Below are 22476 nucleotides of genomic sequence, written 5' to 3'. Positions count from 1 at the left end.
TACTTAACAAGGAAATTGAATGTCTTATTAAATCCGTATTATCAAAACACTGTTCAAAAATTTAAAGAAAGTAGCTTTTCATTTTATTCATCGAGGAATCCATTAAAGCCTAAGCTCTGAAGCAGTATGTAAATTATGTGCCTTTCAAGGTAGAGCTAGGGCAAATTCACTCCATCAACTAATGATGAACCTCATTATGTGCAGGGAGTATTCATAATGAGGAAACAAGCCACCCGCCATTCCATGTTCTAACATAAATCCCTGTAAAATGTGAGTATCTCCACGTCTAATTAAAGGTTACTAATTCCTATCATCCCCTACATGGCTCAAAACACAAAAACTAGAAATGTGTTTAAAAAGACATCCTTTGGTTTTACAAAACATATTTATTTACATTTGCCATTACTGAGCTACAATGTATTTTTTTAAGAAAAATCAATCTGAGTTTCACAGGATAAAAGTTTGGGGCACAGAAGTTTATTTACTGTACCCGACTCGGTCTTACACCATAAAAACAGCTGCTGATGGGCACAGATCAGGCTGCACAGCTCAACAAATAAATTAAGAGGTAAAGAAAAAAAACCTCCAGGAACATGTAAGAAATAATATTTTAAGGGAGGGGGAAAAAAGGGGGGGAAAAAGAAAAAGAAGGAAAGAAAAGCTTAGCTTTCCAGTTCTGCTCTGGAACTAAGACTTCCTAAAAAACTCATAACCTAAAGATCCCGTAACAACTGGGGAAGGAAGGCAGCGGAGTCAGGAAGAGGGAGAGCTGATCAAGCAACCAAGCATACAACAGGTATTTAACAGATTTTTTTGAACGTTACTCAGTTCTGAAGAAGCTGCTTCCCTTCCAAAACCCTGCATAATACAGGCTGGATGAAAAGAGTTCTCCCACAGACTTACCTGGATTTGATAGTTATACCTACAAGGGCAGTGTTCCCTCCTACAATCAAAAATGTATTTCTTATTAAGTTACACGATACCCATCGTATCTATCACTGTGAATTCATTTGCTCTTACACTGAATTATGGATTTGCTCTCTGTACTTCCTGGCAGAAAAGTGGACAGGTTTGCTGGCTCCCCTGAAAGGAAGAAGCACCAGTGTTTCTTTTTCACTGCTTAGTATTTATAATTTTCTGTGTTTTCAAAACAGACCGAGAAGCACAGCAAAACCTAAGAGCTATTCAATTTGCTGGGAAAGAGAAAAAGCACTCACTGAAGCTGAAAAAAGGAAAGCAAAAAAAAAAAGGAAAGGAGAAAAGAAATAAAGGAATAAAGGAAAGCAAAAAAAAAAAAGAAAAGGAAAAAGAAATAAAGGAAAACAAAAAAAAGGAAAGAAAGAAATAAAGGAATAAAGGAAAGCAAAAAATGGAATAAAGGAAAGTAAAACAAATAAAGGAAAGCAAAAAAAATAAAGGAAAGTAAAAAACATAAAGGAAAGTAAAACACAAAGGAAAGCGGAAAAAAAAGGAAAGCAGAAAAAGAAGGAAAAAGGATGACAAAAAGGGATGGCTTAAGAAATATAAGTCTTCGCAGCGCAGAGAAGCACTCAGACACTCACAGAAGAGGCTGCGGTACCTCCGATTATGTCAACCAAAAAGTTGGAAATCCTTGTGTAAAAAAAATTACCCCGTCACGTTCTGCCCCGCGAAAAGCTTATTTAGATATTCATGAGAAATTCAGCATAGCTGCTAGGAGGAACACGTGCACGTAACATCGGCAAACGCCCAATAAATAAATAAATAAATGGATAAATAGAGAGATAGGTAGATAAATAAATAAATAAATAAATTAAATGATATTTAAAAGCATAAAATGCGCGGCTTGAAGCATGTTAGCGGCGCAAAGAAGCGCGGGGTGGGGGGGGGAGATCCGGATTCTCTAAGTCGCATCCAACCCCCCGCGAGCCGCGGCTCCCTGCGCGCTCCCGGCTCCCCCGAGGGCTCCGCGGTGCGGGTTTTTCCTCCCCTCTCCCCCTTTTTTCTCCTTTTAGGTCAAAGCCGTCACGCACCGGCAAGACAGCCCTCCCCAAAGAGCCCGTCCCCCGTCCCCCCCCCCTTCCCCGAGCCTCGCTCCTTACCTTTTGTTCGGCCGCCGCGGGCACCCCCGCACCTGGAGCCCCCGGGATGCGGGGGATGCGCTGGGGGGACACGGAAAGGCGGGGGGGGGTTAAGAGACGATGGCACCCGGCACCCCCCCCGCACCCCAACCCCGCGCAGGTTACGTACGGGCGGGGGGGGGGAGGGAAGGAAGAAGAGTTCTGCGGGATTTATTTGACACTTATTTCCCGGGCTGCCCTTTTGTGGAGTTGCGCCGTTTTGTTTCTTATTGTCTGAGCAGCAGTTGGAAGCGTCTCCCCGAGGGGGCCCCTCAGCCCGGCTCGGCCGCTTTGACAGGGAGGTAACCATATTAGGATGTGTATGGCAAAGTAAACAATAACAGAGTTGCAATGAAATGGAAATTCTTCTTCCAGCTAATAAGTGCTGGTGGCAGTCCTGCTTTTAGCCTCTTCCCACTAGTTTTGCTTCCTGGATGAAACGGGCCATCTTTTTTTTTAATAAAAGAAAAAAAAATCAGAAAAAATAAATGAAAAGAGGGGGGAGGGAGGGGAAAGAAAAGGGGAGGCTAGGGGTACCCGCTTCCCAGTTCCTCCCTGCTTCCCAATTCCTCGCTGATTCCTAATTCCACACTTGCTGCTTCCCAATTCCTTGCCCGCTGCTTCCCAGCTCCTCACTCACTACTTCCCAATTCCTCATTGCTTCCCAATTCCTCACTGCTTCCCAATTCCTCACTGCTTCCCAATTCCTCGCTCGCTGCTTCTCAACTCCTTGCTGTTCCCCAGTTCCTTGCTGCCAGACTGCCCAAAACGCTCTGGGTCACCGAGGGAGAGGAAGGGGGAGCGCTTCTGACATCCGAATAAACACGTATCAGTTTAATCATAGGGAAACCCAAAACATAATAATGCCTTATGTGCGTTTCCGAGACCCTTGGCAGAACGAGGGGGTGCGTGGGGACAGCAGTGGCACTGCGGTGTGGAGAGCAGCGGGCAAGGAGACGAGCAAAGTCCAGTCGTGTTTCACACAGCCGCAGCGAACCGGTGGGATGAGCAAAGCGTGCAAAGCCCTGCAAGTCTGCCAGCTTTAAAGGTTTGAAGTCATTGGTTTTACAGGATAAAGCACTTCGAGCAAATTGTAAAATGCGGGTGTCAAGTTATGCGGTTTAATCAGAAACAGAGCTCAGAGTGGTCACTACGCAAAGGCTACCCTACTAGCGTGGTCGAGAGAAAAGTTCTGTAGTAGGGAAACACTTTAAATCAAGCAATATTATTTTATTACCTCAATTCCACCTCCTAAACAAATTACCACGAACAAGTGTAGCATCTCCTCGCACCAAGCGACGAGGCAGCTGCTGGCAAGCGCTGCGTGCCGAGGCTCAGCACTAGCAGGCAGCCTGCGAGGGAATTACAGCTATAACATGGAACAACTTTGCATGCCTTGGTGACAGCGGATCGGGGCAGCTCTCTGATGCAACAGTCCAACACAAGCTGCTGAATTGTTTGCACCACCAGTGAGCATCCTCTGCTGCTCAACGGCCGGCAAAATGGAGCGCTCCTCTGGAAAGGGCTGACAAAAGAGATCGCTGATGCTCTCTGCCTGTACCAGGCACCGGCACGATAAGATACGCCGCGAGGAGAGGTTTAAGGTAGATAGGTAAACAAAGTTGCTGTGAGATCACGCGTTGAATTTAGAACAAAGGCAACATTTCTCTGACAAATACGATGCACACTTACCCTGCCAAATTCGCTCATACTCTGCTAATCCGCAGCAATCAGAACATCAGTGTTGACATCCAATGGTACCTACAAACAGCTCTCCGCGTAAGCCCACTCCGTTAACACACTTGAAATTTTTCAACCATCTTGTTTAACCTAAACATCTGTAACAACTGCACAGCGCGTTACTCATCTACGCTGCATGTGCAACCCGCCCAACAAAAATAAAAAGTTAACTTAACACACTGATATCAAAATCAATAAATCACACGACCAAGTAGCAGTTCAAAAGTTCAAAGACATGATGGCCAGTTCACTACGTCGTAGCACTCAACCAATAATAACTTGACTCCATCACTCCTCATAGTATAGACAATTTCATAGCATCATTTTCATTAGCCTGTCTCACTGAAAATTGCTAGCTATTTATGTATACGCTAAAATAAATTAGCCATTTCATCGAGCACTGTGATTCTTATAAAATACATTAACACAATACTCAATTTTCCAGTTGGAGTAAATAAATAAATCAATAAATTCAATACAGAGTAATTTTTATTTTTTTTATTGTGGAGCTTCAGCTCTCAGCGTAAGTGTTTTTATTGGGTTTATTTGTTTCAATAAAAATTGAAATGGGCCAGTGATCTTAGCGGTAAGATCTGAGGGAAAAAAAACAACCCAGTCCTTCCTGTTATAAAGAAAGTAACTGCAGTTCAGCCAACTGGTAATATATAATTTTTGGTCAAAAATCATTTTCATTACAGTTATTAGGCAGCCACTCAATTTTGAAGGGTTCTTCTCTCTGCTCATGAACCTTGATGAAGAGGGCAGCATTCTGCAGCCCAGTGAGAAGCCCCCAGCCTCACAGGGAGGGGGCTCAGGTTCTGCCAAAAGCCCATGCTGCTGGGCTGGGAAGAACTCCGTACCGCTGTGGTCCTTCCAGGGAGAAATCAGGTACGGAAAAGCAACCAGCACTCACGCATGCTATTGTTAAGCACTCACAGGATATTGTATTCAGCATGGCTGCAGTGAGGGGCATTTGAAATCAGAGATCAGATGGTAGGAGGGGAGGACAGGGAAAGTGGGAGAAGAATTCTTGGATACTTCAAGGTCCAAGTTCTTGGGCTGCTGTCTCTGTCTCTTTAGGTCTGTGTGGCCCCATTAGATGTGGCCAGTAGGCTTTATGGTTCAGTGGATCAGTGACTTGGTGATCGCATCTTATGGTGCATCTTATGGTGCAGCTTAGTGCATCCTTTGGGGACTTCACAGGTGGCTTAAAGTGGATCATGCTCTACAGAGAAACATCTTGTAGCCTTAGCAGTCCCCCTGCCTTGGGCAAAACATGCATCGTGTCAGGGGCTGGGCAACAGGAGGATTCAGAATTTGGTCCAGCACAAGGCTTACATGTGGACAAGAACCTAGACCACCTTGGTCCTCCTGCCACTGTAACCTCAGACCGACAGCAACAGCCCCCCAGCCCCTCCAGAAGTCTCATAATACTATTAACAGCCCTTCTCTTAAAGTCTAATGCTTCCAACACAAACCACCGCCTTTACCTGCTCCATGATGAGGACAAGAATCTACAAGGAACCAGGAAGAAATAAAATATACCCCATGTGACATAAATCAGTGCTGAATCCAGTCTTAGCAGTGAAAAAAACAAATGTATTAACTAACGCACACCACTTAAGCCCATAATGGTTTAACATAATTCCTTTAAAAAGGCTGCATGTGAATAGCACAGTTTGTAAACTGCTTGGTGGTAACAGGAGAGTACTTTTGTTCATATTCACTCTTTAACCTAATCAGAGGAAAAATAAATATCAGGTCTCAATTTTAATGACTGACTATAAATAAAAGCTTTTACACAAAATGCACAGTTTGCAAAGATAATGATTTTAAGTATGATGTCACTGGTGACCTACTGAACTACATGGCACATGTCAGACACACGTCTGTTTCTTAAATTGCAGTAATAAATTAGTAGCCACAGAATTTGTTCTGTCAAGAAAACGTGAAGCTTTCCTATTCAGATACAAGTTTAACGACTGTTTCAGTTTAGGCGCACCAGTTGAGATTACTATTGATTGGGGGGAATGGATGGCAGGGCCGGCTGCTCCGTGCCGTAAATACTGCACGCTGTCAAAGGGAGCCTCCTCGACCACAGCAGAGCCCACCGCACTGCTGAGCCTCACCACGTTAGCACAGAAACACCCACTGCAAACCCAAGGCATGCAGCTGCAAGTTTCCACAGTGGCTTTTGCTGGTGTCCACAGAATTCCCTCTCCTCTACTGCTGAAACATCAGCCTTCTGACCTAACCATGAAATAAAGCCGGCAGGAGCAAGAGGCGTTTCTTCCATACCTTGGAGGCGTAGTGGAGCCAAACCAAAGGACTTCACGCTCACTTGGGAACGAGTGGCAAGACGCATCCCACATTAGCACAAGGAATGAGCTTCTCCATCTTCCTCCAACCGCCATGCAATATTACTTCACCCCTGCAGAGTCCCAGCTTCTGACAGACAGAGGCTTTCCTCTAACTTTACAGTGCTTAAAATATTAGTATTTTATACTATGATACATGAATACTTGTACAGAGCCTCCCAGCACTGTGCATGTCCATGCACACATGCAGTATCCTACAGGTGCGACCCCAACACTGCTCAACGCAACGTGCCCCATCTTAATGGCCTTTTTTTTCATTTACTAGTAAATTTGCCAGACTTTCAACATTTGCATTACAGTTGGAATTGATGGTCTTAGAGACCTTTCCAGACCTTTATCTTTCTATGAGTTCTTCCTTGTTGGGCATTGTTCTGTTGGCTAAATTCTGGCAAAAAGCTTAACCCAAAACTACCAAGCCACTCCTGAAAACGGAGATAGGTAAAATCACTGATCTACCATGGTGGGTAACCCTGATCATTGCTTCTTCAAGAAGCCACCGAGCTCCCATATCTTGGAGCACAGATATGAAAACAAGCAGGTAAAAGACTGCAGGGAGAGATAGATGTGTGGCACCACGCCCCACCTACTGCCTCCTCCTCTCTGACCCACAGTCAGTGGGCAGGGGCAGAGGAAGCCACCTGATTTGAATAGAGAAGAGACAACGCCAGCTCAGGAAGCAGGAAAACAAGCAGACAGGGACATGGAGGCCAGAGAGAGAGAAATGAACCATAACTGCCTGAGCACATAACCAATCACATGGGGGACGCTGCATATATTTTTTTTTTCCATTACAGAAAAACAAAAGGGTTTAGTTCAGTTTGGGACATTTTTGGAAACATTTTCGGCCAGCCTGAGATCAAGTTGTACGGCTATGTCCAAAGCAAAGCCGCTGACTTCAGTGTGACCTCTCTACCCATTTCCACATTTTAGCCCCAAAACACAGAAAATCCTTAGGCTTCTTGGCTAACAGGTGTTAAGTGGGTTTTCACACAGCCAGGGCAGCATCCTGAGCTGCGAAGTCTTTGTGGAAAGTTTAGGACACAGAAAACTTCAGCCTATTTAGTCACACTGGGAGCACTAAGGCTTTTCCAAAGGAGACATGGGTCGCTCTACTCTAGAAGTCAGTTTTTTTTAAAAAAAAATAGGAATAACATTGGCCTTTTCCTGCGTCAGTATAGAAACTCAAAATTACTTCTTTTTTTTTAATGCTATGTTGTGGTTTTCTCATGAAACATCACCTTTGTATCCTCATATTCTATCTGATGTGTAGAACTGGTGAAAAGTTTTATGCAAAAAAACAGGCAGTATGCCACAAAACTCTGTAACGTGCCCCATACAGGAGGGAGTAATTTATCGCTAGGCTTTCCACATCTAACTAATGTCTCCATGCCCTTCAGCAAACAAAGGCAATTTGCCTTTTCCTCCTTCCAGCCTCTCTAAAAAACAAAACCCAGAACCAACCCCCCTGTTGCCTTAGCTGACCTGCCTGCTCCCTGTGAGGATGCGGGCAACAACTCCACTGCAGCAGCCCAGTCCTTCCCAAATTGGTGTCCCCCACCCGGGAGGGCACAGGCACAGCCCCACAGCACTGCCAGGCCGTGCGGAGGTTCTCTGCTCCAACGCTTGTGAAGATTTCTTACTGGGTAGAGCTCAGAAGGAGCTTGAGCTTATGATAAGCAATGGCATACTTAACAGTTACATATTACTGTTCATGATAATGCAATATTTCATTTGGGTGATTTAGAAGTCCCTCTTGACCAACTTACAGTGAGACACCAAACGCTTCATCAATCACAACCATTTTTATTCACAAAAACTTACAGGGAGAGCTGAATTTTCAGCAACTCATTGGGGAGGGTATTGCTACTCGCACTGAAAATCCTCCTATCTCACCAATTTTTATGTTAGATTCAAATATATTTTCTTTCTAAGCAGCATTCCATTTTCCTGCATCTCTCTGCCGCATTTCTTATCGTGGCAGGGTGAAAGAGTATCCAATTTACTATCTGTTTTGCAGGACAGGAGATTTTTTCATATCTTATGCACTAAGGAAAGCTGCAGGGGATGGCTTAGCAGGCTGAGCATCAGGTTTTAAATACCTAGACTCCCTGGAACCACAGATCCCATCAGGTCGACTGAGCCCTTCATGTTCCTGAGGTAGATAAATTAAGTGTCATGCTGTTTACTTTGTGGGGATCTTTCTGATGAGACCTCTGCAGTAAAGGTCCTGTCTGCTTTGCATGGAGTCGAAGGTTAAAGTCTCACGGTTAAGGTATTGCACCGGGTGCCACCTTGATCTCACTAACGCTAAAGACAATTCTGCCATTTCTGTTAAGAAAAACATTCTGGGGATCTGCTCTGAAAACCTGCTGCAACGTTACTGGACAACTCAAAATTATTCAATAAGCTTATCTGCCTCATTTTTGGTGACTGTTAAAGTCGAAAAAAACACATATACAACTCCCAGATGTTTAATTCATAAGTTATACAAAGCTGTCAGATCTATGGATGACAGAAGAGAGAGATTCATCATTTTTACAGCCTGATTTCCGTGGTTGGAGGTAACCCGATGTTTCTGCAAAGTCATACTCTCTTCCCACTCCTCTGCACCACCACATGGAAGCAGCAGCCAAGCCCACCAACATTACAAGTTCACAACATGCCTTTTCAAAAGGAATCACTGGGCAGAAGTAGCGCTAAATAATCACAAAAGACAAAATAATAATAATCACAGAAGTCACAGTTTTGACAGACATGTACAGAGGTGTACATCCATATTCACCAGCACACACCCAAAATGCCTTCACCATGGACATTTCAGAGAGGTTCCTCCATCTACAAAAGGTCCGATTCAATGAGAACAGACTCTGTCGAAGCAAACAGGGTGCTTTGAGGAGGGCAGCTGTAAATATGCACTTGGTGCCTATTCCTGCCCTTACTATTTTCTTCTCAGCTACCATTACTTTAATGGATTCAGAACCACAGAAAATTCTGGGAAAGAAGGACAAAGGAAAAGACAAGTAGCAATAGAAAAAAATTAGTTCTTCAAAATAATTTTCCTTTCAAGTAGAAATTAAGCAGAAAAGCTATTTCCTTTTGCACTGATTAGGAAAAGGACTGTCTTTTGATTTCTTTCCACAACAGCTGACAGTACACATTCCCTGCTTAGGGTACTAGAAATAATAATTAACACTCCCAAAACAGTGTGTGTTATGATGATGTACCAAAGGCAAAACGTGGCTGTTGGCTGTACTGGCAGTTATTCCTTCTCAGGTGGCTTAGTGCACCTCTGAGGTTTTCCTCCCAAACTACCCACGTGGCTGCTGGGGCTCGAGCACGGCACCACATCAGCCTATGGGCCTTCCTGGGATGGAGTAGAAGAGGCAAGAACCAATCCTTCAGCTGAATTTACACAGTTACTGTCAAACTGGTTTTTTAATGTTTTCTGGCTAACCAGCAGACGTGGTATCAAGCTATTTTTCAAAAACATCCTGTATTTAAGCCTAGATATCTAATGTTGCAAACATTATTTGCCTGGCTGAGGGTAAAAGTTCCACCACGAAAAGGAACCAGACAAATAGTTCTGGGTAGAGCCTGTTTTTACTGCAGTGTTTGGGGCGTTTGTCTTTTACAAGGACAAAGACCCTTAGAAAGGCAGAATAGGATATCCCCTCGTCAAACCTTTGCAAACCAAACCAAAGCAAACTCAACCAGCAGAATCTGCTGAAGAAGATGAAGGATTTTTGCCCACATTCCATGCATTGATTCTAGAACCTCGGTGCCCATAAGTTAGGCACTCCAAAACTGCTCATCAGTTTTAAATGCCTTGGTTAAGGACATGAAGTTCAGCCCTACACACAGCAGCTGTGGCAGAGGACAGAATGAAAGGTGAAAAAAACAAGGCAGGTCGGGGGTGGCTGTGCAGCAAAAATAAAACCATTACTGCAGAGTTTCTCTTCCAGAACTGCTTTGATACAATTATTACAGTGCTTCATTAGCTCACTCTTTAAAGTAAGTTGGACAGGAAAGAACAAACTCCTGACGAAATTCTGGTCCACCACGAAGCCCTTGCATGGTGGCCGTCTCACAGGTGTATCTCCAAACTCTCAGAGCACTGCAAAACTCTAAAGAAAAGGGTTTGCAGCAAGAAGATGGAGGTGCGACACTCTCCCACACACACATCTCGGCCCCAGGGACACAAAATCAGCATCAACGCTCAGCCCTTCTGTCTTTCTTAGCTCAGTATACCAAGATGCCCTCCGTATTCCCATCTGACCTCTTTTTGCTCTTTGCTGAGGAAAACTTAACCAGCCCAAAGGACTGCCGGCTGCCGCAGGCACTGGCAGCTCTTTTAGCAAATAGGCAAATCCTTCATGTCCAGCATGTCCCTGAATGCACTGAACCGTGTCCGGAGAGGCTCGATACAGGTCCCAGCTCAAGCAGAGTGAAGCATAAAAGAAAGTCATTGGCCTTGACTCTAAGCTCCCATTTCACTGTTCCAAGTCGCCAGTGGTCAAGCAAGGAGACTTTTGGATGTGATGGTGTGGTCAGAGGGAAAAAGTAGGAATAGAAAGCAGGAGAGTCAGGGCTGTGGCTCCTGCTATGCCAAGGTAAGCTGGTGCTTCCCCTGGCTGTGGGCTCCCACCAAGGCTCTGACAGCTGATCACACCCGCTGCTTCAAATCAACAAGCAAACCAAAGTGAAAAATGGAAAGGAAAAGGCGGATTTTAGACAGAAGCAAAATATCCCTCCTATCTGCCTATCAGGCCTGAGGGATAATGGATGAAACAGGTTGGAACTGGTTTCAGTTTAAAGCTGCAAAGGAATCACAGGGACAGAGCACTTACAGAGAAATGTATTTTCATGTAAACTTTTATGCGTCCATCCCTTGTAACTGGACATCAGGGAAGACATTAATAAACACCAGGGTGAGAAAAACACCATTAAACAAAAAAAAAAAAAAAACCAAGACTACAAACCCATCTCTTCCGAGATCCTAGAAACAGCTCTGCAGCTATATACTGAAGGGAGTAGAGCACACTCAAACACAAGTTTGCATCTTAAATGTAAGCACACATACAAATAAACAAAGTTTTGCAGCTATTTGTTAACTGCACCACAAGATTTTCCAGGGTTGGTGCTGCAGTTTGAGTTACAGTGCTTATAATGAAGCCGCAGATCAGACCCTCAAGAAAGGGCCTTGGAAAGAAGCTGAAACAATGACACTTTGGGTTGCTGGGGATATTTTTGAGGCACAGTTGCAAAGTCCACCCATAAAACATGAGAGGGTATTTCTTTGGGTGTAGGACAGCGCAACACACGCTGAAGGAAGACCAGCTCTGCTACGCCTGGGCAGAGCTCCACTGAAATGCCCTTAGCCTGATCTACAGTAGGGTATTTGCCCCATGAAGAAGAAAACTATATTCAAAAGCTGCAGTTATAAGGCTTCTCTCGGTATATATTTATGCACAAAGCTCAAATAATTTAATACCACGCCTCACTAATCATCTGACTGCACAATTTTTGCAGGGGCAAACGGTTCTTGTGCACTTATATTGTGCACTTCTTCCTGGCTTAGAAAAGGTGCCTCAGAAACTTACTGGCACTTCTAAAGGTGTCATCTATCTATCTATGCCATAAACAATTCAAGATGATTAATTGAAGGGTCCCTAGGAGAGATTAACCTATGGAGTCAAAAACTACTCGTAACAATGGCAAATAACAGCATATGGCCAATTGGACAACTTCAGTCCACTTCAAAAGGAAATTAAGTAATACACTTTGGGGTATGTTCTCCCCTTGTTACACTCGCAAATCCCCTTTAAAGCTAATAATAGCACAAACTGGAAGAAAAATGCTACAAACACATAAACCAGAGCAAGATGGGTCAAGAATATGCAAAAACATATGCAAAGGGATCTAAAGAGCATTTAAACATAATACAGCTTCCTTCTTTCTCCCTTTCTTTGTTTCCTTAAAAGCAAGCGGTGTGCAGGATTGCAAAAACACATAATTTTCCATCAAACGTAGAGCTCATGAAAAACAGTGAAATAGAGACGTGAAATTCAAGGCTAGTACAACTTTGTCATCCTAACTGCAGATCAGAAAACTGGCTCCTAAAGTAAAAAAAAAAAAAACATCAATTCAATTTTTTCCTAAGAAAACCATTTCCTACTAACTTTGAAAACAGGAATGCCTACAGTGATCTGATTGGAGTCTCTGTGATGGTTTTCACTTGGCTCCTTCACCCCTCCTCAGCTGGGAGGCTAAATGCGAGTCTAACCACGAGGTTCAAAGGGTTCTCTTGTTATTAACCTTCCACTTCATGATTCCAATTTTAGACAGGAATCAGACTGCCTTTCAGAAATTTCCCTTATTCTTAGTTACTTCTGAGGTGAGAGTTCACATTTCTGTCCACTTCCATGATGTGCAACTACTGCGGAAGGACAATACTGAGTTAATATGCTGAACAACACATTGTTAATACATTGAGGTTTAGCCTTTTTCTGCTTTCCTTGGATTTTGTTATCTGTTTTTAGAACAATCACATGAGCAGTTCAACATCTCCCAAACTGCCATAAACTAAATTTTGACGCCTAGATAGAAAATGGAATATGGAGATGATCTCTTCAAGGCAAGATCTGTGACGGCAACCTGCAACCATCCATTGTGGTGTAGCATCATCATGACTAATTAGTACCGTCGTTAAAAGCCCGGTGCCAAGACCATGCTGTCACCACAACCTACCAATGCTTACACGAGAACATGAATTGGAGATGGGGTGGGAACTGAAAGCACCTTAACTGAAAAACTGTCCTCCTTCCAACCAGCTGCTCATCCAAGCCACAGGACATTTTCCAGAATGCTTATGAGCACCACCTCAGTCAGGGTTGTTCAAGATTAATCTTGTCTTTGAGGAAGGAAAAAAAAAAAAATTTGCAAGGGAAAAATCAGATCTGGAAACTAAACATTTTGTAATCTCCTGCCACGCAATTTGGCTTTCAGGCAAGCTTCCAACCCTTTCAATAGCAACAAATGAAAAATACACTGTCTTCTACCATCTCCTGGTGTACCAAGACCAGCCTGTGATATGATACCACACGCATTTAAGAAGCTGTACAAGCAGAAGGGAATGACGTACCCATGGACGGCGGTAGAGGAGACAGAAAACATACCACATGAAATAAAACGGAGCCAAAATAACCACTTGTTACAACCTATTTATCTCCTCGTGTTCCCCTACCGGATTCAGCATGCCTCTCCTGGCACCAGGAGCTGCGGGGCGATCTGCAGTGCTGCTGCTAACAAAGACAACTCACTGCATCAGGATGAGCCTGGCTCGTCGAGGCTTTGGCCACAGAAAAGGCACGCGACAAGGAGAGTAGAAACAGGGGCGAAGCTGGCCAGCAGCGCTGAGCACCACGACACGCTCTCAGATACAAATGGGCTATTGCACTGCTCTTATCAGCAGGTACGAGTTCAAGGTCAGCCTTGATGCACTTACTGAAAACTGATCCTGCCTGCATCCTGCACTCAGCATGACTTCAAATCAAGGCTCCCAATTATTAGCACTAATTTTGTTTATTATTGCAAGGCCTCAGGACAAACAAAAAAGGAGTCCCATTGTGATCAGTGCTGTACAGAAATACTTAATTAGCATCTTCATAGCTTGTTCCCTTGAGCGTCTTTTAAACAAGATATTTTCAAATATAAATAAATGCCAACTTCAGAATTCCAGAAATCATTTTCCTGAAATTTGTTTCCATAAACAATTAACACAACTCTGCCTTTCCAAATTTAAGCTGTCTGACGAACATGTAACTCTTTTGTTTCCTTTAAGAAAAATTTGTGTAATAAAATCTTGGTCCTTGGGATGTAAGTAGATTGCATCGATTTGGGCCAGGATTTGCACTCAATTTTTCTCTGAACTATGTGAAAGTTGCAAAGTAACTGTTTTTCTCTTGTTTCCCTTCTCCAACTGCAGTACTTATATCAACAATACGTATCACAAATGTACAGGAATATTCACAAATTGGAAAAACAACTTGAGAGCTGAGATTTAACTCAACACTGTATGAACTGGTCTACGAAATTTGAAGCCATGCTAAGAACTGATGAGTTCAACGGGATAATGAAAGCAGTACAGCACTAGGTAAGAGGAATACTGAGAACGTTACAGCAGCGAACGCAGAAAAAGACAGTAAGAAAAATACTGGAAGGAAAGTAAAGGTTCAAGCTTCTTCCACTTTCTGTGGAGGCATCTGGTCACGTACATCATTAGAGACACCAAAGTAGCTGTACCACTGGTCCAACCTACTGTACCAGCACTTGTATGCTGGTCTTAACTGGCAGGTCACTGACTTAATTCAAAAGGTGAAAGGAAAAAGTGGCACAAGAGGCAAGAGGAAAGCAGCCCCTCCTTGTGAGAGTCATTCACCAATGGTATCAAATCTCCCCAACTTGTCAGTGGATGGATCCTGAGCACCAGACCATCACATGAAAGCATTTATGACCATTTTCACATGCAAATACTTCCCTCTGAGTCTCTACCTCACTTATTTGTACCAATAATTTAGAGGTCACCAGCTATTACAGTAACCCTTCAGATTCTGCTTTATTTCTTTTTACTGTTACTGATCATTGATACCTGTTTAATTTAGCTGTCTTTTTAGACCACACTTTGATGGCATTTCCCCTAAGCTTATTCTAGCAGTTTCTTGGCAATAAATGATATTTGGATACCCCACAGAAACCCCACATCAAATATTGATTAGTGTTATTTCTGATACCATAGGCTAAACCGCTTAGGTGCTAAAAGGAAATTAAGAAGCTTGCTTGCTTCCACGTTTTGGTCCTTTAGAGTAAGGAAGCAACTGTTCTCCATCACAAGGAAGATGCTGACAAAGAACCAAAAAAAATGCCATAAAAATGCTTATTTCTCTAGCATGGTTAAATAAAGAAAATACAGTAAACTCCTTGGCATGCAGGGGATAAAAATCAATATAGTTTCCATTCAGACATCAAAAATTCTAGCATATTTCTTTATATAGGTACATACTCTTCATTTAAGGTGGAGTTGCCACAATTCCCCTCTGAACAGCCAGCTTTGCAGCGTGCACCTCTCTATAGCGCTCAGCAGTCTCCGCCTGACATTAGTACTAAACAATATTCATGGAGAGTGTAACACTAAAGTGCAACACATAAGTAAATCAAACTCTCAGTGCTCTATTTTACAAATTTCATGGGCCACTGGGGATAATTAAAAGGGTAATTATATAAAGTTGGTGCAGTTTTGAGACTCAAATGACATTTTCTGCTTTAAAGCACTTGATGATCTGGTATTTATCTACTAAGACAGTCTTTCTGTACTTTTATGGTCAAGCAGCATAAATAAACAAGAACTGTTTCTTAAGGTATTTCTTTTTTTTCTTTTTTCCTCTCTCCCTCACATTGTTTTTCCTGATCAATACCACTCACTACTTATTCCTAAAAGCCCTATATTAAGATATCAAGAAAAACAAGGCTTTTTTTTTAAAAAAAATAAAATAAAAATCACTGATCACCATGAACGGGTACTGAGCCTCAGGCCTGGTTTAAACTGCAGCTCTGAACAAAAATGGTATTGCTTCGGGTGTTTACAGCGCCAGAGTGCTGTTTGGTTTGTCACCGTGTTTAACCACTGCTCTAAAGGTAGCAAAGTACATTACTGGTAGTAACAGCTCATGAAAAATACAGTGAAGAAACTGCTAGTGGCAGAAGCATTTAACTTTCTTGTTAGCAGCCTCCCCCATGTGGCACTTTAGCACCAGCAAGTTGTTTATTATGTTCTGTGCCAGGCAAAACTGATTAAATGGGGCTCTTAAGAATCAAAGCGTTATAAATTCATGGAAATACAGCAAGCAATAAATTCCATGGAATTAAAAGCTTACTAGTGCTATTAGCATTTCAGGGTGTTTGCATTGTTAATAGTGATGTGCAGAAATGATGATGTTCCTATAAGACAAGGCAAACCAAGAGAACATATGCTTTAGCTGCTACGTTTTTACACAATGTCATCATTACTTGCAGATTTTTTTCCCCCAAAACTAAAATGCTCATTAATGTTTTAAAGAAGAAACTGAACTGAAGGTCTATAGACCAAAGATTTACATCCCTAGCAAAAGAAAAGTATTATTCATGAGACACAATGCCATTACGGCTCTAGGAAAGAGCTGAGATGGATACCCCAAAGCAGAGGTGTGCCTTGGCTTTCAGGAGGAAGGAATGGGGTACAGCGGGGTGACTTCGTTGACATCACGAGGACACATTACAACACAACTTGCTAACAATTTAATAAGTAAACTCTATGCATAGTAATTCTTAATATCAAAAAGAAAGGGCAATCTAGTCTGACCTGGTGGTCAGTAAATCTGTCAACAGCTCTCCAAAGAGACAACTTTACTCCGGGTCGCTCTATCATCATTCCATGGAAATGACTCTGGTGACAGGTAACGAACTTCTCCATCATTACTGCAGAGCTCTGCATGAAACACTAACGCCAAGCTGGTATTAGGCCTTCCTTTATGCCCATCTGCTTGCAGGCAGCTGATAACTTTGTAAATGGAATTCCTTTCAAGCGGAAACTTGGTAAAGAAGCCGGTTTAGGTATGTGGCTGGGCAGGAGAGGAATGGGACACACTTTCCAAAACTGCATAAAAATCAGGCCTTGCAGAGCGTGTTTGCTTTGTTGTTGGGATCGGGGATTTTTCTTGTTTGTTTGTTTTTACAGCAACAATTTTTACCTTTCCGAGCTGCTGGAACACACAGCAGGCAGATAACCCAACCCGCAACGTCGCTCTGGGGCACAAGGGGCAAATCCGGCTCTGTCATTGCATATGGGAAAATCAGATGACAGACGTGTTGCCACAGTTAAGGTTTGACACAGGATAAAGAGCATATTCTGGATTGTACGTTGCCAGCTGTGTATGATGCACAAAGTCAAGACAAAAAGGGAAAGCTTTGTCCAGAACAAACTATATCCATGCCACAGAGTGAGTCAGCTGCAGAGGTAGGAAACGAACCCCAAATCCTGAATCGCGGGCTCAGGCTGTGCTCAAAGCACAAGTTAACAGCAAAAACCCTCTCCCAGGATTGAGAGGGCTGACATTTTGTTTGCCTCAAGTAAAACAAAACAAAGCAGTAGGTTTTAAAGTGCTCAGAGGCACGTTGTCTTTTTGATGTATGCGTGTCCTGGCAGTCACACATCTGCATCAGGAGAGAAACAGCCCAGTTTTTTGGCAGTTATTTAGTCCTTTTCATCTGAAAGTTGAACCTTTGCAGCTCTGGGTTCTTTATATAAAAAGCAGCTGCTGAATACACACAGGGAGCAAGGAGATTTTCTTAATGTTTGAACAGTACCAAGTTCAAACCCATTAAAGTCCAGGTCACGCCAGGATCATGTCACTATTAATGCATCCAGTTACGTGCTGAGGGAAACCCAATATAAAGCTATGATAAACTCTAGTTCTCCTGCAGAGATATGGTAAGGTCTTACCCAGATGATGTCACAGATCACTATCCATGGGCGGTGACTAGATGGGATGTCAATGTCAGAGGACAAAATCTGGAAAAGTCTAAAGTCTACAGTCATTTCTAAGAGAAGGTCTCATCAAATGTCAAAAAAACTTGTTTGGATCTTTTTCTCTCCCTCCTCCTGGGCGAAGAGCTTCTTGCTCCACCAGTGCTGTCTCCTACACATCACAGGTTTCCACACAATCTTCTCCCACATCACGAGCAGCCAACCCTCCATCACACTTTGTGATGGCATGAGGATCAAGCATGAAGACCCCATAACTGCATGCTCCTTCTCCTTCTGGTGTTAATTCTTCGCAGATGGGCAAGATCTTACTCCTTCACAGCACATTTCATGCCTGGCCAACTAAATGCTGTCCCGGGAATGACAGGAGTAGGGAAGCAGTCTTGGGACAGATCAGCTACTGCCCAACCATGCATGGAGGCACTCTGGGATCCGCCCTCTGCAGACACCTACTATCTCATAATACAGTTGATAACAGCCCTACTCCTAATGGAGGGAAGACTCGAGTCACAGGAGATGAGACACAAGTTGGGGGAACTGAAGGTATGTGGCCTTATGATGGTAGAGCACAGTGGGTTTGGTGGGAGTGCTCAGGTCTTCCTCTTGCTGCACACAACCAACTGGTATGGTGGTGCCTAGAGGTCACTGCTATCTGAGAGAAGACAGCAGGAAACAGGGAAGGAGCTGGGAAAGCAGAGGTTAAGAGACAAACAGTTTTTCCTAGTGTTCTAGAAAAACCCAACATCTTACAAAAACCTACACACCGCAAATATTCCCAAGCAACGTGCTGACCAGAAAGTTTGCTCCCCTGCAGCACTCCATCAGATGTCTGTGTTAGACATATCTATGCACATATATGTACTCCTTCAATGTAAAGGGTGAATAAGATTAGGTGAGGCGGAGAAGATCTCATGGCCTACACTAAATGCCTGTGGGACCAGAAACAAACTGAATCTGCAAAGCAGCTTGGAGATGTGAGCTGACATCGAATGCACAAGACACCACAGACAGTCCCCACCACGTTCGACAACGTGTGTATGACAATCCCTCTGCAGCACTGGAACCTTTCATTCCATACCAGCAACGATCAGGGAACCAGAAGTGTCTTGTGCTAATCTGACACCACCTATGCTCCAGACGTGACAGAGAAGACAGCAAGTGCCACTGGGATGTAGGTGATGTAGCACGGAACCACAACGCTGCATCACCCTGCCCAGGTGGGAACCACTTTAGGAGTTCAGCATGAGTTTCAAACGCAGACAGGTCCTGTAAAACCCAACTCTTTGCCAGCTGTCCTGGGAAAGGAAGAAAGAGTCTTTACAGGACTTCTCAACCTCACCAAGTATCTAGACAAACCAAGTTAACCATGGCAGCTTACAGAGCAGTAGTGCTCCAGCTGGCCCGCGTACCATGAACACACGACACGCTAATTGCACAAACCTTGAGAGAGTTAGCGAGCACGCACTATACACATGGGATTTACACGACGCGCACATTGGATTTGCATGATTCTTCACAAATTTTTCTAAAACTTATTACAGGATTAATAAACTATGGAAAAAAATTATGAATGCTCTGAGGAGATTAAAGATACATGCGTTTAAAAAATAATAATTTCAATATTAAACTTCAAATTATCTAAAAAATATTGCCTCATGCGCTTGAATGTCATTGAGAAGTTTTAAAAAGCCAAAGTCTGTATTTTTAAATTATATTCTTTCAGTTATTCAACTTCCAAAAGGAGGATAGGCCAGACTCTCATTTTAACTACACAAATATAAATCCAGATAATTCTTCCAGTTTTAAATAATATTTTCTCTAATTAACATCTTTCTTCCCTCCAAAACATGTATTTATCTGCTGTGAAATCAAAGGCAGAAATGAATTGTTTTAAAGATAGCAGAGAGTAAATAACAAGTTTGGAACCTTGCAGCCTTACCCTGGCAATTTGTCTCATGTAATTGACTCAGCAGACATGCTTACCATTTCTTACAACTTTTACAAGACCTCCTGTGGGCTTATTTTAACGTTCTCCAAAACAACTCAGAGCTTTGAACGCTCTAAGCAAGTAACACCAAAAGCAATCATCCATCTTTCCTTAAAACAAAAGGAAACAAACAATAAAAGCACACATTTTTTTCTTGCTTTACACCAGATCTCAAAGAAAAATAGATGCAAAAGAATTTCCACTTTTTTTCTGTCCTTTTCCAATAATAACATTTTTCACAATGTTCAATTTGCATTCAATAAAGCTTTAGAAGTGAAATTTTCCAAATAAAAACTATTTTCCCCAATTATTGGAATAAAAGTTAAATAGAGAGTGACAGCACTAAAGCAAACAAATTGTATATATAACTGTATGACTTTTTCCAGTTAGTAAGGGGTTAACCCCCCCACACCCCCACCCCAAAATAAAGGAAATGGTCTCATTCTCTATATTATTGATTTATGCTGTTGTTGGGTTTTAAATGTAGCACTTTCTATTTCCAAGATCTTCAGAGACAATTACTAATGTCACGGCTGCGTAGCATTGTTCCATTGGTGGAAGTGCCCCAGTAGCAGGAAATGCTGTGCCCTTCCACAGACATTTCCTTCCATCAGTGGGATCCACTAACCCTTAACGTGTCAGGGGTTTAATGTATTACAGCTAATATAGAGAAACAGAGGAGCTATCAAAAACAACAAAAAGGGTACGACAGGAGAAGAAAGTAGACCTATTGCTCAAAAGATGCCCGTTTATCTTTTTGTTTTTTAAAAAGCGGATAATAATTCTAGGGTTTTTAAAAACAAATCAGAAAGAGGTCACCATATTTCCATGCAAATCTATTACGAACAATCATATTATAAATTTCTGATATTAATGGTTTGCAATGGAAATGACGTCAGAGTCTTAGCTACAAACGTCCAAATGTTTGTGCTACTCTACTAAAAAAAAATAAACAGTGAGCTCAGAGTCAGAAATGGTGAGTGTTAGGAATGGTTGGACTCGATGATCCAATGGGTCCTTTCCAACCTTGTGATTCTGTGAAATGACCCTTTTGAACAATTAAGCAGTATTACGCAAAACATACTGAAGAGTATACAGACAGCAAAGGTTGGGAGACCCCCAAATTAAAATTCACTGATAACACTGGGAGAAACACTCAGCAATTAACCATCTTGAAGGTGGCATCTGAAGTTCCTGCCATTAGCAGCAGCAAAAAATGCTTTCATACGTTGCAGTGAGAAATACGGGCAGGCAACCGGGGCCAAAAGTTTTCTTTTTTTTAACTCCTTGGCTTTAGTACGAGCTACCAAATAAAAAGAGTGGCCTCCTGTAATGCCCACTGACATCACTGGTCCTGTAACACTGCCTCTGTAAAATATGGTTGCTACTGCTGTACGACAATAACTTAAGTGTGCTGGAAGATATTTGTGGTGTGGCAGAAAGCAACAGGCATTGATGTAAGAGATGACCAAATAAAATAGGAAATATGCTATAATAACCTATTCCTGGTGCCATTTTCTTACATCTCTAGATTTCATAACACAGGAGCATGTACCATCTTTGCAACACCAGTTTTCTAAAGGCAGGTTTCAAGCCCATAAGTCTACAAGTAGTCCTAGCTCTTGTGCTGAGAAGCAGGCATGGCTATGAGATGCTAACAGACAGCAGCGACGCACATTAAAGCCCACCAGCCTATCTGCAGTTGCAGCGGCAACCACTTGTTGCACTCACTAGCCCAGCAGCATACTTGCATCAAGGCAAGTTTCAGCAGAAGTCTTAATTCAGAGTTATTTGCCTGCCTCAGAAGGAAATCTTGACAACGGATCTTTCCATCACATTTGAGACAACGCATGAGTTCAAGCTATCTGACTTGCAGACCACACGTGGGTTCTGGAGTAATAAGAAGCGATGCTGTTCCTACCTATGCCATTCCCAATTATTTTCTTGCCCAAGCTATGATAAAATACAGCATGTCCTGACATAGTATCCAGCTCGGTCTTGGAAGAACCAGGCTGGAAATTGCATAGTCTGCATTGCATTATGTATTGTGAGCTGTTTCCTCGGTCTATCTGCAGTTAGGCCAAGCTAAAAGATGAACACAGCGATGTATCTGTTGAACTTAGTCCACAGCAAAGCTACGATCAGTATGAGAGCGGAGAGGCTGTTCATGGTCCAACTTATGGCACAAGAACAGGCTCCAACTCTCTGAATGCAGCTTTAACACCTCCCCTTTCCCAAACAGCTCAGGACAATGAGTCCAACCAGCTCCAACAGCAGTACCCATCACTGCAACAACAACAACAAAACCTCACAGACACAACAATGCCCAGCATGGGATGTCGTGGACTCCCTCTTGGGATGGACATAGCTCAGATTTCATCATACGCAGGAGTTCAAACACCTGCCCATGCCAGCGATGCTGCAGCACTGTGCTCCAGGATGGCACTTGCCAATACAGATGTTTTTTCTTTGCCTGAAATTCATTAGATGTGGAAGGTTGGGCCTCCTCTGATGACAGCTTAGCTTAATGGACCTCACAGTACTTTTTAGCAACCGGCAAACATCAGTGCACCCTTTATGGCTGTAGTTACAAACTCGACTTGTTGGGCCGCTTTCAATACATGCAACTGTGTTTGCTCTGTGGGTATGGACGAGGCTAGTGGTTTCCAAATCTAGAGGTCGTGTATGAACCACTCA

At 42.9% G+C, this 22476-nt stretch overlaps 1 protein-coding gene across 8 annotated transcripts in view; it reads right to left on the bottom strand.

Annotated features, from left to right (window-relative positions):
• Positions 1–22476, bottom strand: part of FOXP1 (forkhead box P1) — a 385807-nt gene that overhangs the window by 196234 nt on the left and 167097 nt on the right. Inside the window, exon 1 of one of the 8 annotated variants that reach the window (XM_054076327.1) lies at positions 2082–2102. The exons of the other annotated variants lie outside the window; for them this stretch is intronic. The gene's annotated coding sequence lies outside the window, so the exon portion shown is untranslated. Of the gene's footprint in view, positions 1–2081; positions 2103–22476 lie in introns of those variants that run through there. 8 annotated transcript variants of the gene reach the window in all.

This window comes from Cuculus canorus, chromosome 11 (genome assembly GCF_017976375.1).
Source record: "Cuculus canorus isolate bCucCan1 chromosome 11, bCucCan1.pri, whole genome shotgun sequence".
Classification (NCBI taxonomy): Eukaryota; Metazoa; Chordata; class Aves; order Cuculiformes; family Cuculidae; genus Cuculus; species Cuculus canorus.
The sequence above is the reverse complement of the archived record's forward strand: the minus strand, read 5'-3'. Positions and strand labels throughout refer to the sequence as shown.